The sequence below is a fragment of the Palaemon carinicauda genome, chromosome 8 (assembly GCF_036898095.1).
Source record: "Palaemon carinicauda isolate YSFRI2023 chromosome 8, ASM3689809v2, whole genome shotgun sequence".
Taxonomy (NCBI): domain Eukaryota; kingdom Metazoa; phylum Arthropoda; class Malacostraca; order Decapoda; family Palaemonidae; genus Palaemon; species Palaemon carinicauda.
In genome coordinates, this window is record NC_090732.1 from 90405120 (window position 1) to 90424067 (window position 18948).

An 18948-nucleotide genomic window follows, 5' to 3' on the forward strand; every position below is an offset into this window, starting at 1 on the left:
CTACACAGTATTCTTGAAGTTTTATTCCAGCTATGCCCAAGTTGTGGAATGACATTCCTAATTGGATAGTTGAATCAATAGAACTTAAAAATTTCAAACTTGCAGCAAATGTTATGTTGAACAGGGTGACATAAGTCTTTTTATAGTTTATTTACGAAATATCTGTTTTGATGTCACTGTTTTTTAAAATATTTAAATTGTTCATTATTTCTCAGATAGTTTATTTATATCCTTATTTTCTTTCCTCACTGTGCTATTTTTACCTGTTGTAGCCCTTGGGCTTATAGCATCTTGCTTTTCCAACTAGGGTTGTAGCTTATGTAGTAATAAAAATAATGATTATAATAGGAGCATATTCTCTACAACACTGTAGTCAGGTTTTTCTTTAATGGGCAGTTTTCCATATCGGAGTACTTAGGTTTATAGAATAATAATAATCCCAGGGATTGTTGAATGGGAAAAATAGCTTACAATGAAAGGTAGCAAGTCTCCATACTACCATAAACAAATGCCATACGACATCTCCTCCCTCAAAGTTATAATTGAAAGGCAGCAAGCATGCCAACAAAGTACATATCCTGAGAATAACATAAAAAGATAACTACTATTGTACAGAATCTTGCAGCTGACACTATTGACTCTGTGTTAAAAGGTACCTAAGATAACAAGGCCAATAAAATAGCCGATGGGCTCCACTCAATGAAAAATACTCATTTGAGAAACCTAGAGACTAAATAAAAGAATGGTCTGTTCATTTTAAGTCACTAAATACCTACATTTTCTAGATATCTCTGAAGAACCATGTATAAAATGTTCTATATTCAAAAGAAAATAAGTGACCAAACATGTAAACACACATGAAGTCTCAGATTCTGTATTTTACATTGGTTGTCATACAGGACTGATAGAATAAAATTGAGCCAAAACTTAAAGGTTTATAGGACTGATGACTACAAAATTTCCTTATCTAATAATCAGGTGGATTTGAGCAGACAAAAACTTGCATGTATGAAATACCATAGTCAACTAGAGTACTTGTCAATAACTTAATTTGTTTACTATATCTAGTGATGACTCATCGACTAAAATCTATCATATTTTTGTGCAAACTAGAAAAATTAAATTTACATGAGTAAATTATTACTAAGTACACATATAATACTTTGAAAATATAAAAACTTCCAGAAATCCACAATAAGCATGATATTTTATGCATACAATACATAAGAACCTAATTTTTAACAACCAATCTTTCACTTCTTATTAAATACAATAACCCTGATACATTCATATCACTGGTAATAACAGATGCAACTAAACTTAAAATTTTCACAGCATAATGGAATGTTCCCAAATTAATATTGATGATAAATTATGATTTAATCAATAAACTACTGAGATATAACAATAAAATAATCTTATTTACAATAAACTCAATAAATAATTAAAATAGTGTAGTATCGTAGTTTTGTGCTTATAGGGCATGAATGCATAGGTATTATGTAAGTTAACTGTAATCATTGCATAACAGCACTATACTCTAATGGCTAAAGAGGTTGGAAACCCAAAGCACTAAACTAAAACCAATAGTCTAGTGCTATAAAATAACATAACTACAGTAATTCATCTGTCTCCTTTACACTATAGCAAATATTTGCTGGATAATATTCTCACTTCACTTTTCAGAACCATCAAAAGTTCTACATGTTGACAATTTTCCCTTTCCTCCATAATCATCTTATCGATTATTACTTGTGGATTTAAATTTTTGTGCCCATAACTTAATTTACTTATCTTACTAGTATGTTCCACCAAAGCTTTTGCAATAAGGGTCAATTTATCTTTAAACTCATTAATGATTTTCTCTTTCTCCTCAATACTTTTCTCAATTTTCCCTATTTCTTTTATGGCATCATCATACCTAGATTTTACATGAAAATCTATTTTTTCATCATAAGAATGTTTAATAACAATCTTTTCTTTTTCAATTGTATGGTCAGAGATCTTATGGTTGCATCCATCAGTATTGCAAAGGCTTTCATTGCTAGCAATGTAGCACTCACTGCTTGTCTCCCCTGTTGTAATACCAATAATGAGACCAACAGCTGTCCCAATACCACCTCCAATCAACACACCAAGGGGTCCTCCAAAGGTGCCAACCTCAGCCCCTATAACAGCACCAGTGGTAACAGCAGAGCCAACACCAGCTACAGCTGCAGCAGCAGTGACATTGGATGGGTCAGCACAAAGGCTTGTGCAAGTCTTGCGGCAAATGTCACAGTTGTGGGCATGAAACCCCTTATCAACTTCATACCTTTCTTGATGCTCTTTTCTTTCTATTGTCTTCCACTCCATTTTACTGGCCTGTTCTGCATACTGGTGCCTCACTCTTTTCTGCTCATTTAAAGAGCTAATAAGAGGAGAAACATTCATAACATCATATTTCAGAGTCATCATAATTTCATCCAGAAGTTTGATTTCTTGATTAACTTCTCGTGTTCTTCTCAAGCTAACAGGTGACGAATTTTCCAAAGTTTCAAAAAACCTTACATACTCACTTTGCATATCCCTCCACCTAAAGTTTCTATAATTTTTGTGATCTCTCTTGGAATTGGATGAGGAAGGATTTTGTGGAACATATAAAGGCCAGTTATCAAATTCATACATACCAACAAATTCAACCTCTTCTTGTCTTACCACCTCATTCACCTGTGTATCATCTGAGGCAAAAGTTGCCAAAAGTTATGTTATCAAACTGACATTACTGCCTAATAAAGAAGTGAATTCACTTAGGATAACTCTCTGAAAACCCGAAATCCTATTTTGATTGGCTTTAGCCACTAATCCAATGCAATGTAAATCATCAATACCATAATCCTCTGTCAGAAAAGTTCTCAAATGATCTATGGCAAGCTTTTGGTGGTATTCACTTCTTGTGTCACCAAATCCAGGGGTGTCAATAAGCATGTAATTTGAATTATTAACCATCCCATCCTGGTGGTATATTACATAAGCTGTTATGTAGTCTGTCTGACTTTCTGTTGGATTTTTGTCATTGTATTCTAACTGATCTTTGAAGAAAAATCTACAAGTATCCTCAAATGTCACACCATAAAGATGGTTCACCATAGCATTAATCATGTGAGTCTTGCCTGCACCAGTCTCTCCCATTAACAGGACAGACTTTATTGGGTCATTATTTTCTGGACCAATGCTTAGAATCTGGATTTTATTTTTTTCATCTTTCTGTTTTTGTATTGTCTTTAATTCATAAATATTCCATCCTTCTTCTTCCTTTGATAATGAAGAATACTCATTGATTAAAAGTGTCTTCAGCTTTTCATTATCCATATTTCTTTATGGGCCTGCAAAGAGAACATTCTGTCAGTAAAGTTAAGGGATAAAAGACTTTCAACAAAACATAAAATCATAAGCATTATATAGTAAATATAAAAATTTTATTTATTTACCAATAGTTAACTCACCTTTCATGTCATTTACAACTCCTTCCTAAATTTCATAAACCTATAGAAAATGACATTTTCAACTGTTTTTCTTTTTCAATAAAACCCCATTACTTTTAACAAAGCTTATTCGTGTACCAGAGCAAATAAAAAATACACTTAACCTCAGATAAAATAAAAGAGATCCATATCTCATATACTGTGCCTTGGTAAATGTATATTTGTCTACCTCAGAGCTCCAGTGGAAAGAACCGCTCAACAGAACAGTTGGGTTGGGAGGTTGGCAATGAAGTTAAAAGTAATGGCTTTGTATTGAAAACTGATTTTAACTATAATAAAACATATTTGTTTAATTACAAGACCAATAATTTTAACATAGCCTGGATAGCAACTTAAATAGAAGGGAGCTAAATTGGTGATACTCAAATCAGCCTGATGGTACCAACAGGAGGGCTTGAGAACTACTGAAAAGAACTGAGAGTTACTAAAAAAAAGTGAGAGCAGAAAGAACTGAACTTTGTCCATGTTGACAGGATTGAATGTTCTTGTGAATTAACCTGGCTGTGATGAAATGATGCTTGTGGAGAATCTGTTTACTCTTCCAGTATGTTTGTAGGAATGTTGGGGGAAGAGGAGGAGGACAATTTTATGCAGCACACATATGTATTAAGATTATTGAACTTGTGATGTTTTTCACTAAATGTGTGGTTTACTAAATAAGCTGTCTCTGATAACTGTAATTGTATAGGGTTGTCCAACATGTGAACATTTCTTGTTTTTTCAAATAAATTTTTCTATTAGTCTAGTTAGTATATCTTCTCGAGTGGTAAAGTACTGAGTGAAGGACAAACCACGGTTCAATGGTGATTGTATACATGCTTATTTGGAGAACCAGGAGGCCTATCATCTTTGGAAGGGTAACAGATCAGATTTGACCTGGAATAACTATACTCAGCTTAGAGCTTTTGCTCAGAGAGTTTATGCTTCAACTGAAAAGGAATACAGACTAACCATAAAAGAAACCCTTTCAGGTACACTCGCTTGCAAAGAGACCGCTACCTTGTTCGAAATGTTTCGCTCAAATGGCTATCAACTATTTTCTTTATTATATTGTACAGAATTTACTTTTTCTCATGGAAATATTTCTAAAATATATATGATGATTTAATTTCTTTTCACTATAAAAATCATTGTCATATTTACATCATTCAAGAAAAATGAGAAACAACATGAAACATTATGAAACTTTTTGGTCATTTAGGGACGTGAACAAATTAGAATCTATCGTAAATTGTAAGACACGAAAATACTTTTTTATCTAATCATTATGTGTTTACTTATATTTATTATCATTACTTTTAATTATTTTGATGCAGCTTTTCATGTAATTTAGTTAAAGTTTACTTTTTTTTACATTAAAATATCCATGATTATTATAGATTTTACTTTGATTGATTCTGCAACTACAGTATTACGTCACCAGATTGACGTAAAACGGATGATAACTAGTATCCCAGTCAGCTGAATAAGTGAATCAAACTCAAGTTTTTATACATTTTTATGGCTCATAATATGAGAAAATATAATTCTCAAGCATTGCGCAGTTCCATCATAAATATGCACAAGGCAAACATACTGAAAACAAATACAGCGTGATAATTAAACACACAAAACAAGAGTACTGTATATCAATAGATGAATAAGGAAGCTGAATTGGAAACTATGAACCAAATGCAGGGACAAGGTACACCAGAACTCACTACCCTGGGAGAAGACAAATTGATTGTCGATTTTGCTCGTCATCATCCGTTTAATAAAACAACAGTTACTAAAAGGGAACTAGATCTCCATGTTTCGACAGATACTAAACGAAGAAAATTACATAGAACTGCCATTCACTACTTCAAACCAGCCAGGAAACCATTTTTGACAGATAGACACCATCAAGAAAGGCTCTCTTTTGCCTTAGTATACTACCCTAAGGTCGATGAATTCTGGAAAAAGTTATCAGTGACGAAAAAAAATATTCCTCGGATGAACACGACAGTCTTCACTGTAGGGACAAAAGGAATACTAGGGAAGATTCCAATAGAGTCCTTTCAATACACGTCATCAAACTTCCGGTCCGCCATCTTGGAGGACAAACAAAGACACGTTCAGTGAATAGCTATGGTTGAACTGTTGAATATTTAGCCATTTCATCACATTCACATTCACACAATGCCCAGTTTTTGCGCTATTGGTGGCTGTGGGAATCGAGGACGAAGAGATGACAAGAGTTTCTACCGCATACCGGCAGTTATTCAGAATCAGGACAAAGATACAGAGGAATTATCCAAGCGCAGACGTGACTTGTGGTTGACCAGAATATCACGGGCTGATCTACGTGAATCCTCACTACCCTACGCACGTATTTGTTCTGATCATTTCATATCAGGTCAGTCTCGGCTAGGCCCTAAAAGTGTCATTATTCCTGTGTAAACATGCTATATCCGATCGCATAGGTGACTTCACAAGTATCATCGTCAGTTCAGTGTGTAGTGTGTGTGGGGGAGGGAGCATCTCAATTTTTAAACATCAAAGGGGCATCTCAGATTTTCAAAAGAAAAATTAAAAGTACCCATATTGGCTATATCAACAAAGGCTACTTACCTAGGTCTCTATTTCGTCAAGGTGCTCATGCCTATATATAATTAAGTGTATATCTGTATTTATTTTAATTTGTGTATTAAATTGTGCAGACATACAGGCCTATGTGATGAATAAACATTGATTATAAATAATAATAATATCTGAAAGCTGGTTTAACCCGAAGCGGTCTTCAGTTTATATATGAAACATTGAAAAAATAATTACATTTGCGTATTTAATTGCAAGGAGGCAAAACAATCATCCAAGAGCATTACAATAGAGTTTGTCCATCATGTGTTTATATGTATATAAGAAATTATAGCATTTGTAACCAAATACAAACACAATGGTTAAGCATGAGCCGATAAAGATTTGACATTATAATGCAAAACTTTTACATACATTTTGACAATCAAAAATTATAATACACAAGGTTAGGCTAAATGATCAATATTATCTTTATAATTATAAACACTCTCTTCATTGGCCCAGTGTTAATCTAATTTTGGACTTAAAAGCATTAAAGGGAAAAACAACGAATTCTGGAAGCAGATTATTCAATGGAAATGTATGCCCACTCATGTTCTGGGTTGGCCGACAGTACCAAGTAGTTCACCATATCAATGTATGAAATACTGGGAAAATCCTCAATATTTTGACTGAATGAATTCTGCATCTGGTATGGATCTAGGCCATCAAATAGATCGAGTTTCTGCTTGTAGAAACGCTTATCATCACCCGACAATTGTTTGACAAAGTCGCTCTCATTGTCCATATTCGCTGTAGCAGCTGCCATGTTTTCGCTTTGTATGTCCTCCAGCATGACCGCCGGCGATTCCCAGTGACGTCATTGAAAGGACTCTATAATGTTAAGGAATTTTTATCACAAATGCTACAATACAGCATAAAAAAATTAGCCCTAACATCTGAAAGATTCTCTGCATTAATATTCATTTAAACCCTACGCCAAATGGTGTGAGCATTACACACACACATATATAAATGTTAGGCCTAATGCTGTGGGCAACACACACATATATATAAACATTAGACCTAATGCTATTAGTCCATGAGCCAGACCAGATGTTGGTACCACCTGGGGTGGCAAAATGTCACTGTGTTTTCTTGATAGGTATATATCCATAGATAAAAAAAAAAAAAAAGTTTGAAACCAAGCTTAGAGCAGTAGCTTAATGCTAATAATCACCTTATGAAGATCTACAAAAGGTCCCCATATGGGATCCTACATTTTGGGGTAGGGGAAATATAAATTGCAATATCTTTTGAAATAATGGTCCAATTGCTACGCATGACCACTCAAAATATTGGGAATTTTATGTTCTACATAATTATATATCATATTTGCCCATATGCTAATGAAGTAGGTCACTAGAGGTCAAAAGGTCACAAGATTTTGCCCTTGCCTAAAATCAGTAGCTCTGTTCAAAAAATTACCCCAGATACTAGACCAATGAGAATTTCTCCCCTGAAATGGGCTCAGATTGGAGATAATAAGTGTCCAAATCCATTTTATGCCTAGAAATATTAAATGTATTTGTATCTGAGGTATGATACTTAACGGTATTAGACACATTTTTTAAAAAAAAACCCATTTTTAGCCAGAGAAGAAACAAAATTAAATTACTCAATATTCTGATCATTTGGTATGCGTGTTTTGCTGAAATCTGTTTTTAACCATTAAAATATTGCAATATGCATATACTAGGTTACATTTTTCGGGTTTACAAGGGACGAAGTCATTTGACAGCCCTTTAACCCATTTAAAACTGGTACCCCTTCCAATTCTCTGAAATCACTTCTAAACAGACTACCATGTATTGAGATAGAGCATTGTACATTTTACATTATGATAAGGTCATAGGGTCTTAGCATTATTTAGGATTTTATACAACTAAGTGTCTAATTTCATTTTGCATTTCCCGGCTATCATGGAGAGTTCCGCTGATCTAGACCAAGTACTGTTGCCGTGCAAGTTAACATGCAATTACTGTATCTTTGAATGCAATGATACAGACCATGAGTTGAATTCACCCCAGGATCGTGCATCGTGGGAACGGCTTTTAAAAGCAACTGAGATTCGGAAGCATGCCAAAATTCTTATGATTGCTGCCACTGCCAGAGATGATGAGGTACCACAAGTCCTATATCACAGGGGATGCAGGAATATGTTCGTTAAGAAACGTGACCTGGATGCTTTTAAAAAAAGTGGCATCTGAAGGAAAGCCAGGGAGTCGGGTAAAGAAAGAACTTAACCAGAGGAATTCATCTGCAAGCCTAACATCATCATCATCATCATCATCACGTGTATATGAACTTGTTTGCATTTTCTGTCTGAAAAGCAGTAAATATCTCACAAAGACCAAGACAAGAGAGCCTTTGGTTCAACGTGTAGAACTTCGTTCTGACCAGACAGTTAGGCAAGTAGCAATTGACAAAAGTGATCAGAGAATGATAGCGATTATGTCGCGAGAGCCAGTTGCAGGTGAGGGCCACTACCATCGTTCTTGCTACTGTAAGTATACCAAACCTAGTTTTCCTTCCTCTTCTGAAGGTAGTGCTGATCCTGTGGCATTGGACCCAAACGAGGAGTATGCCAAGACTGAAGAGCTTTGTTATAGTGGACTATTTAAATACTGTTATATTTGAGAAGCCTCAAGTGATAAGAATGACTGAATCATGTAAATACCTCTTGATCTCTTTGTAGAATCTGGTGTAGGCCTCGAGGATGTTAAAGTCTCAACTCAAAAGCACATCCGTAGAACGATTTAGGGGGAGCTTGGCGAGAGTATTCATGTAATACCAGATGAGATGGGTAAAATGCTGGCGTATCCCGATAACCTTTCCCTTTCTCAGCTTGTCATAGAAAACGAAAAACTTAAAGAGGAACTCCTAGATACTAAGCAGAACACCTCAAATGTACATGTCATGATGCAAAACCTGTCCACTATCCTGAGAAATGATGTCAAACAGCATGATGTCAAAATGCCATAGCCCCCAGTACCAGAGGAGATGAAAGATGGAGCAGTCTTCGTACCATGCTCTGTGAAAACTTTCTACCCACAATAAATGCCCCTGCCACTGAGCTATCTACTGTCAATGAGGTGTTGTGCCAGTCTCAACTAATCAGAAGATCACTAGGTCTTAGTAGCATCATCGTTGTGTTTAACAAGCACTATATGCCAAAGCAACTGAAATAATTTGGAAGCAGAGAGATACATTTTCAGAAGTCGTTCCTCGGATGGGCACATTTCACACCCCGTGTGTTGGTGTGGTACTGTTATAAACACAAAGTAGTGTTCTATCTCATGTCTCTTCAATGTGATATATAGTTGTTAGACTTGTAGGTTACTTCTTCTGAATAAGTCTATGTAAGTTAACTTTTAAACAGTTTATTAGTAGCTCCATCACAGGAGTATGGATGGTTTGGTCGGATGACCACTCCGTATGACAAGTGAAGATAGAACTGACAAAAATATGAAGTTTGGTGATAACGTCTCATTAGTTATCTCAGCATCTAACACAAATATGATTACACAAGATTACTACCGGAACCCATCTGTTTCCGTGCAAAGATCAAATAAGTCAACTGTTTCTCACGGGATGCTTGTGTTGTGTTTACTCTTCATACAAAATGTTACATTGCAATGATTTAGCTTGGTCTTGACTTTCGCATCCTGTTATGACTTGACGTTCACATACTCCTAACTTCTCCAATGATCCCTTAGGTCATGGTTTTATTATGTATATCTTACGCATGTACACTTTTAAACATCATTGGTAAACGATTCCAAGATGCTGGGTTGAGAGATCCTTGCATTGAATCAGGTCTCATTGCTGAGGGGTCAGTAGAAAAGCTACTTTTGGGAAAACAGTACAATCATTCAGTTAGGTTCCACAAACTATTGTATGAAGCTCTGCATCGTCTTGTCTGGAAAGGGTTCTTAGAAATACATGGAGAAGATGAAATTGCCATTCGAAACTTGGTCAACACATTTTCCCAAGATATATGCCAGGAGACCTTCACAGAGACACTGAGCACCCAAGCATTTGTTTCAATGACTGAACGTTTTGAGGCATACAAAGAGAGTCTGCGCCAGGATCGAGGGGATCTAGCATCATTTTGGATGTCGTACTTGGACATGGTAGACATCATGTTGAATATGCTGCGAGCTTCTAGAGAAGGAAATTGGTGTCTCCATCTGTCTGCTATCAAAGACATGATACCATGGTCTTTTGCATACAATAAGCACAACTATGCCCGGTATCTTAGCACATATTACGCAGAGATGACAAACCTGTCAACAGAGCACCCAGATGCACTGGAGCACCTCCGGGACGGCGGGTTTTCCATTCAAATTGGACCTGCTAATCCATTTGAAGGTTTCCTGTGATTTAGGCCATTGAGGAGACAGTGAATGAAGACATCCAGACACCAGGAGGAACAAAAGGTTTCAGCCTCAGGCCAAGTGCAGTACACAGATACTACCTGACTGCAGAGTACAGAAGCTCATTTTTTGGTTTAATGAAAAGTGCACTGAGGAGTAGACAACGATTTTGCCACCCTGATCTCACTGCATCACGGATACAGAACGATGAAAGGGCAGTATCAATGTTGGTCAGCATGTTGGATGAAAACTGGACAAATCCATTCGGTGTCTCCTCTGAGCTAATCAGCCTCTCCACAGGAATGATCGCTAATGACAACATTGCAAAAGGTCTTTTAGGGGCCAAGGTTAAGGGAACTTTAGCATTTAAAGAATTTTACAATGAAAGGTTTGATATCAGCGCCACCAAGAGTTTTTTGACCCATTAAGGAAACTGAAACTGAAAACATTCAGTGATATCAAAATGAGGAGTTCTGTGAAAACACAGGGACGGAGTGTCATCATAGCTGCAGACAGAAACCTGTTTGCAAAAATGACACTCATTGGACAGACCAGAAAGCTGGATATGAGGAATGTGCGGTCCTATCATCTTGGTTCTATACCTTGGGCATTAGTAAACTCTGAAGGCACCCTACGAAAGACCAATAAGGCACAGCTCTCCAAACGTCTGAGAAAGGATCTTTCACTAGCCGATACCATCCCGTCTAATTCAGCTTGCATCATTGATGGAATGGCCATTGTACAGAAAATAATGGCCAACACCACAAATGTCTCCTTTGGAGAAGCTCCCAAGTCTATCTTCTCTGCGATCCTGAGGGAGGGGAGAGTTAACTGCCGAATTGATGTTTGAAGCAGTTTGAAGCAGTGGAAGAATTTTCTACATAATGGAAACAACAAGACCCAACTGATTGAGTTTCTTGTTGATGAATGGAGCAATGATCAAAGTCTACGGGAAAGGCTGGACAAGAAACAGCTTTTCCTAACACATGGAGATCAATGCATACTAGTTACAAAAGACTCAGTCTCTGACATTCATGATCTGCAGAGTAGTCAGGAGGAGGCAGACACCCAGCTACTTCTATATGCAGAGCACTGTGGCAGGTCTGGTCTGGCAGCTGTTGTCATCGTATCACCAGACACTGATGTCTTTATTTTGGCTATGGCTTTTACACCAAAGTTAGCATGCCATGTATATTTCAAAGTGGGCTCAAAGATGCGTACTGAATATATAGACGTAAAGAAGACTTCAGATCTTCTCGGTCTCAAAAAATGTGCCTGCCTTCTTAGTCTCCACTCCTTCACAGGTTGTGACACTGTGAGCAGTTTTGCTGGCATGGGCAAAGTCTCAGCTCTCCGTCTTTTAAAATGATAAGGACCACATGACAACCCTGAAGTCATTAGGCCAGTCATGGGACCTATCGAACCAAGCCATCAAACAACTATAGGCACTAACATGTTCCCTTAATACTGCCAGGACAACAATTAACAGCATAAATGAGTTGCGTTTCTCCATTTTTTTTTTTCAAAGAAAGGAGATGCTAAGTCTTGGCAACTGCCACTATGTGCATCTTCCTTGCTCAAACACTGCAAGAGAGCCAACTATCAGTGTGCCATCTGTAAAAGAAGTTTGGAAAGGAATCCAGATATTCCTTCTCCAGCTGGCCATGGGTGGAAGGTAGATGAAGGAGAGTTAGTGATCGACTGGGGCGACGCACCACCTGCGCCTGAGGCTGTCATGGAGTTGATCGCCTGCAACTGTCAAAAGCAGTGCTTAGAGGAGAGTTGTTCTTGCTTACAGAACAGAATAAGGTGCACATACCTTTGCAAGTTACAGACATGTAGCAACATGGAGGAAAAGGAGGAGGAGGAGCAGAGGACTATTGAATTTGAAGGCTTATCTGATGATGACGACACTGATGAAGAATGAGATAAAAAAGTTTACTGATTCGAAGAGGCCGAAAAATATCCAGGGGAGCATGCATTTAGGGTAGGAGATAAGTAGGCCTACAAATGCAGAAAAATTGTTTGCAAGTATCAAAATTTTTGTATTTGTTGAAAGATGGTTTACCATATATTTATGTTTTGTTCTGTCAGATAGAAGTAACATGCATTTCCAAAGTTAAGTGATGTATGTGCTTGACCTTGACCCTAGGGCATTGACCTTTAAATGTCAAAACAGTCCTAGATGAAATAAACTCATTCTGACATGAATTTTGCCCTTGGTGGGGAAAATCTGTTTGTAAAATTGCATGAACGAGCAACAAATTGTCATCTTTATGTTTGCAGGTGTTTCATTAAAAAAAGGGCCTTTTCCAAATATGTGTCAAATACCGTTAAGTACCATACCTCAGATACAAATAAATATATCACTCTTAGGCATAAAATGGAGTTAGACACTTATTATCTTCTATCTAAGCTCATTTCAGTGGAAAAAATCCCATTGGTGCAGCAGCTGGGGAGATTTTTTGAACAGAGGTACAGATTTTATAGAAGGTCAAAATTTTATGACCTTTTGACTTCTAGTGACCTACTTTATTATCATATTGTAAAACATTATGTATACTTTTGTAGAACATAAAATTCCTAACATTTTGAGTGGTAACTCAGATATTGGACCATTACTTCAAAAGATATTGCAATATACATTTCCCTTACCCCAAAAATTTTTTATCCCATATTGGGACCATTCGTAGATCTTCACGAGGTGATTACTAGCACTAAGCTACTCCTCCAAGCTTGGCTTCAAACTTTTTTTTCATCTATGGATATATACCTTTCAAGAAAAAACAGTTACATTTTGCCACCCCAGGTGGTACCAATCCATAAAATTCTTGGGTCTGGCTCATGGACTACTATGTTTCTTTACCTTTATACACTGGAACAGTCCATAATGTCACTTTGATGACATTCCACTTACCATATTGCACTATAATGTGCCAACATGTACACCCTATGGAATTATAGTCCCAAATAATTCACTGTTCCTGGCAGCACTAAGCGACAGGTTTTAGTACACTACCTGTCGCCACCACGTATCTCTTCAATTCTTGCACTTGCTTCGCATAGTGTTTGAAAAACACTCTGGATGACCTCCATCCAGTAAATGAGCGAAGGCTTTCGAAATCCATAAGCTGGAAAAAGTTTAACGATGAAGCAATTTTCCTAGGATCATGACCTGCGGGTGTACTGTCAGGATCCACTCTGCGAATAAAGTAGGTGATCTTTCCCCTTAATTGTTTCAGGGATAAGTTTGAGCCCGATGTTTCTCCTTTACAGAGCTGTCCTCCCCTGAAGTCTGAAGTTCTACGAAGATAGACCTTTAGACACTCCACTGGACACAGCGAGACATCTTCCTTCAGAGGGCAGATTCTCCAGGGACTCCACCATCGGTGGGTAGCTCGTTCTTGGCGAGAAACGTTGGTTGGGAAAGAGATTCAGTTCTCCCGTTTCAGTAAACTGGATATGGCCCTCTTCCCGAGAAAGAGCCACTATCTCACTAACTCTAGCCCCTGAAGCTAGAGCAAACAAGAATATAACTTTTTGAGTCAAATCTTTCAAAGAGCAACTTTCGTTATTCAATATTGAAGCAAAATGTAGTACCTTATCCAAAGACCATGAAATGGGCTTTGGAGGTGCTGCAGGCCTAAGCCTAGCACAGGCCTTAGGGATTTTCTTAAAAATTTCATTAGAAAAGTCTACTTGGAAAGCGTTAAGCAAGGGTCTAGTCAAGGCAGATTTACATGTAGTTATTGTGTTGGCTGCTAAACCTTGTTCATGAAGGTGAATAAAGAAAGATAAGCAGAAATCTGTCGAGATTTCCTTTGGTTTTCTTGCCTTGACAAAGGCCACCCACTTCTTCCAAGGCGACTCATATTGCCTTCTGGTAGCTTTAGACTTATATTCCTCTAAGAAGTCTATACTCTCTTTCGAGATCCCAAACTTTTTCTTACTGCTAGGGAGAGAAAATCATGAGATGAAGGTCTTGGGTTTTCTGTAATGAAGCGAAGACAGTTGACTTCTGTACTTGTTGAGACAGAACTGGGTCCGGCAGGGGAATCAGCCTTGGCTGCATTTCCAATACTAGAGGGAACCAGTAGCTCCGGGGCCACTTGGGAGCCACTAGGGCTGCTATTCCTTGAAAAGATCTCCGCTTGTTGAGGCCCTTCATCAGCAGGTTGGATGGAAGGAACAGGTAAATCCTGGTCTAACTGTTTCAGTCGAGGGACATGGCATCCACTGCTTCCGCTAGAGGGTCCTCGTATGGGGTCACGTATCGAGGAAGTTTCTTGTTGTTGCTCGTCACGAAGAGGTCAATCTGCAGTTCCGGCACTTGATGTAAGATGAAGGAAAATAATCTTGCATCTAGGGACCATTCTGACTCTATTGGAGTTAGCCTGGATAAAGCGTCCGCCGTTACATTGCGGAACCCTTGAAGGTGAACTGCTGATAAGTGCCATCTCTTCTTTTCCGCTAAGCGGAAGATGGCCAACATTACCTGGTTGAGTTGAGGTGATCTCAAGCCTTGATGATTCAGTCATCTCATTACCACCTCGCTGTCCAGAATCAGTTTTATGTGGACCGAAGGGCGAGGGGATAATTTCTTCAGTGTGAGGAAGACTGCCATGGCCTCCAAAATGTTGATGTGGAAGGTCTTGAATAGAGAGGACCAAGTTCCTTGTACTTTCCGTTGATGAGAGTGACCTCCCCATCCTTCCAATGATGCGTCCGTGGGGATGATGACTGAGGGTGGAGGCGGTTGCAGAGGCGTTGACCTCTTCAAGTTCTTGGCCTCCGACCATGGCTTGAGAAGTGATCGTAGTCGGATCGGTATTGGTCTTCTTAGATCTCTTCGAGCGTTTGATGCGTATCTTCTCCAGACTCCTGATGCATCTTTTAGCTGTGCTCTTAGCACTGGGTCTGTCACTGATGCATACTGAAGGGAGCCCAGCACTCTCTCCTGTTGGCATCTTGAAATCCTGTTGGATTTTAGTAGTCTCTAGACAGATCCCGCTATCTCTCTCCTCTTCTTTAATGGAATGGAGAGGCGATGTGACTGTAAGTTCCAATGTATACCTAGCCATTGAAACTTCTGAGCTGGAGACAGTCGAGACTTTTTGGTGTTGATCTTGAATCCCAGATGTTCCAGGAACTGGATCACTTTCTTGGGTGCTTGCATGAATTTTGTCTCGGATGCTGCCCACACCAGCCAATCGTCCAGGTAGGATATCACCTGGACACCTTCTAGGCATAGTTGTTGAACGACTGCTTTAGCAAGCTTCGTGAAGATCCTTGGGGCTATGTTTAGTCCGAAGGGCATGGCTCTGAAAGCGTAATTTCTTTTTTGTAGCCTGAATCCTAGGTAGGAGGAGAGTTGGCGATTGATCGGAATGTGCCAATAGACATCTGCCATGTCTATGGAGACTGTGTATGCCCTTTTGGGCAGCAGGGCCCTTTTGTATTGAAGGGTCAGCATCTCGAACTTATCGTTTTCTATGAACTTGTTGAGTGGCGACAAATCCAGAATGACTGAGTTTGTCTGAGTCCTTCTTGGGAACACAAAACAGCATTCCTTGGAATTTGATGGACTTTGCCCTCCTTATCACTCGTTTGCTCAAGAGTTCTCGGGTATATTCTTCCAGAACGGGGATGGAGTGTTGAGGAATTGAGGAAATGATGGTGGAGCTTTCTTCCAGCTCCAACCTAGTCCGTTCTTGATTAGGCTGTTGGCCCAGGGATCGAAGGTCCAACAGCTCCCGGAATAGTCGGAGTCTTCCTCCTACCGGAAGCATCTCATTGCTCCTGGTTTATGGAGGGCTTGCCTCCTTGACCGCGTCCTTCCCTACCCCCTCTTCCTCTCAAGGGACGTCTAGAGGAACCTCTATTTGACCCCCTACCTTTAGGGCGAAAGGTAGTGGTCTGCCTCTCATAAGCTGGAGTGAAGGCTGGTGACTGAGTCACCACCTGCTGGGGTACCATCTGGTAGGTGGGTTAGGCTGAGCCGCTATCTGGGGCACGGCAGTCATGGGAAGTTGCTGTTGTTGTTGTCTAGCAGGGCGAGAGGGCAACCTTGGCCTCTTTGTCTTCCGTTTCGGTTGGGGACCCTCATCCGGGGAAGACTTCCTCTTAGCCGACATGCCCCACTTCTGGAGAAGATTCCTATTCTCCGTGGCGGCCTTGTCAACTATTTCTTTAACTACTTAATTCGGGAAGAGGTCTTTCCCCAGATATTGGAAGATATCAGCTTCCTGGGTTCGTGTCTTACCACAGCCAAGGCAAACACGAACTCCCTGCAAGCCCTAACAAAGCTATAAAAGTCTCTAATTAGGGTTGCCAAGTGTGTCTTGGCTACGACCATGAACATATCTGGGGACTTATGTTCACTGGCCATTGCCTCCAGGGTCACCTGGAGGGACAGAGAGGCAGCAAGCCTTTCCTTCGTGTCCTGCTCCCTACGCAGGAGAAATTCAGACAACTTGGGGAGGTTTTCCCTAAACAGACGTCCAGCGATATCGGCCTCCAACTTCCCGACTGAGAAGGTAAGCTGAATATCCTTCCAGTCTTTGTGATCTGTCGGCAGGGCTAGGGAAAGGGGCCTACACTCTTCCAGTGTAGGGCAAGGTTTCCCAGCTTCCACTGCCTTGATCACCGCCTTGAACCCTTTTTCCGCAAAGGGGAAGGCCATTGTCGCTGGAGCAAGAAAGGAAGGGTGATTCTTACTAAGGGCTGGCACCTTAGAGTTGATGAAGCCCCTATCCTTCAGCCTGCTGGCTAACAAAGCTTGAGCCTTTGTATGGTCAAGCACTATGACCTCCTTGGGCTCTGTCTCCTCTTTGGATACAGGTTCTGTCCTTAGACGAACAAAGCAGTCAGGATAGGACTCAAAGCTGGGCCAGAACTCAATGTCTTTGATAAGGACAGCTCCCAGCTTTTCTGAGATGAAGATCTTGCCGTTCGTGATTGGCATGTACTCGGCATGCTTCCATGGCTTTACCTCAGAGCACAAGGGAAGATCCTTAACATTGAGTCTCCTATGAGACCCACGGGCCGCTGCAAGCTGATGAATCTCCTTCCTTAGCGCAGCTTCCCTTTCTTCGCTGGTTCTGGACACAAGGGATCTCAGGGTGAGGCTGTGGAATGACAGCATCCACAGATGCTTTGGGGAATAGATAGGCCCTCATACGATCATTGGGGAGGTAACGCCCCGTGGCATTTTTCTGAAAGCCAAGAACCCATCTGCGCAGCTTATTGCGAGCTGCATCCCTTGACTTCGTTGTCTTGGGGTCTTCAAAAGCCTCATTAACCAAGTCTTTGCACACTGTACATACCTGGGGGTCCCAATATTTGAGAGGTCCCTTGGTGATGGAACAAAGGGAGTGCATCCTACACTCCAGGTGGCCGCAGAAGTCCCTGCTGCGCACGTTGCAGAAGACGCTGCGACATTTCACATGGTCCTCTTATAAAGAGAGGAAAATAAAATGAGTATAAAGTAGTTCATCTCACTAGATAAACTAATAAATATTATTAATATTTTCCATTTTATTTTATTGCATATAGCTTAGGATAGATAAGCTAGAAATGAATTAGGAAAGACCCATACGTGTGTTTCCTGCCCAGCCAATTGCTGTGACCTCCCTCAATATTAAACCTAGGGTTATCCTCCTCAGGAGGCCCAGTGGAAGAGTCTAGCCTATAAGGATAGAAGAGTGTAACTAAACACTAACTTCCAAAAGGATTAATAACGAGGGTCATTATTAACTAATCATCTATCAGTATATGGAAAGGGAATTCCTTTCCTTATCTTATAAGGTCTCAACAATAGACTGTGCCTGGACACACAGAGTATGTTGGAAAATTTAACTACTGTATACTTTTATACCATAGTTTTCTGTCTGCAGTATGCTCTATGCTGCAGATGTACTAGCTACTGTATAGACATATACTGTACTGTAGTTGCTTCCGGCATGTTGCCGGCAAGGCTAGTATCTAAGGTACAGTTCAACTGACACAATATTGATTAGAATAGTGGCCGGCGGCCCTGCATTCTATGTGACAGGGTGGTGGCCAGTAGAGAGAACTCAGCCGGGTCTTGCCGGCTAAGTCAGTTGTGTCAGCGAATCATTGGCTGTCGGCACACAAATCTAGCCAGCATCTTGCCGGCTAGGGTAGTGGCCGGCAGCCGCCTGTTAGGTTAGTACCTGGCAGCACTAGCCAAGAGAGAGAGAGAAAGCAAGGAGAGAAGGGTGGTGTAAGAGCACTGTCTCACTTCCTTCCTCTGGAATGAGGGTTCTAATGGAAGGGGAGAATATAAGATAATCAAGCTTCCACCCCTCCACCTCCGTTACCGGTCCCTGCCGGGCATAGGATGTGAATGGCAGCCTAAGGGAGGACTGAAGAACACTCCATAGTAAAGGGATCTTCTGCCGGCAACTGGTCCCGCCGACACAGCT

General features: G+C 39.9%; 1 pseudogene; it reads right to left on the bottom strand.

Moving 5' to 3' along the window:
• Positions 1-858: 858 nt before the first annotated feature.
• The window catches only part of LOC137645796 (uncharacterized), a 55087-nt pseudogene continuing 36997 nt past the window's right edge, over positions 859-18948 (bottom strand).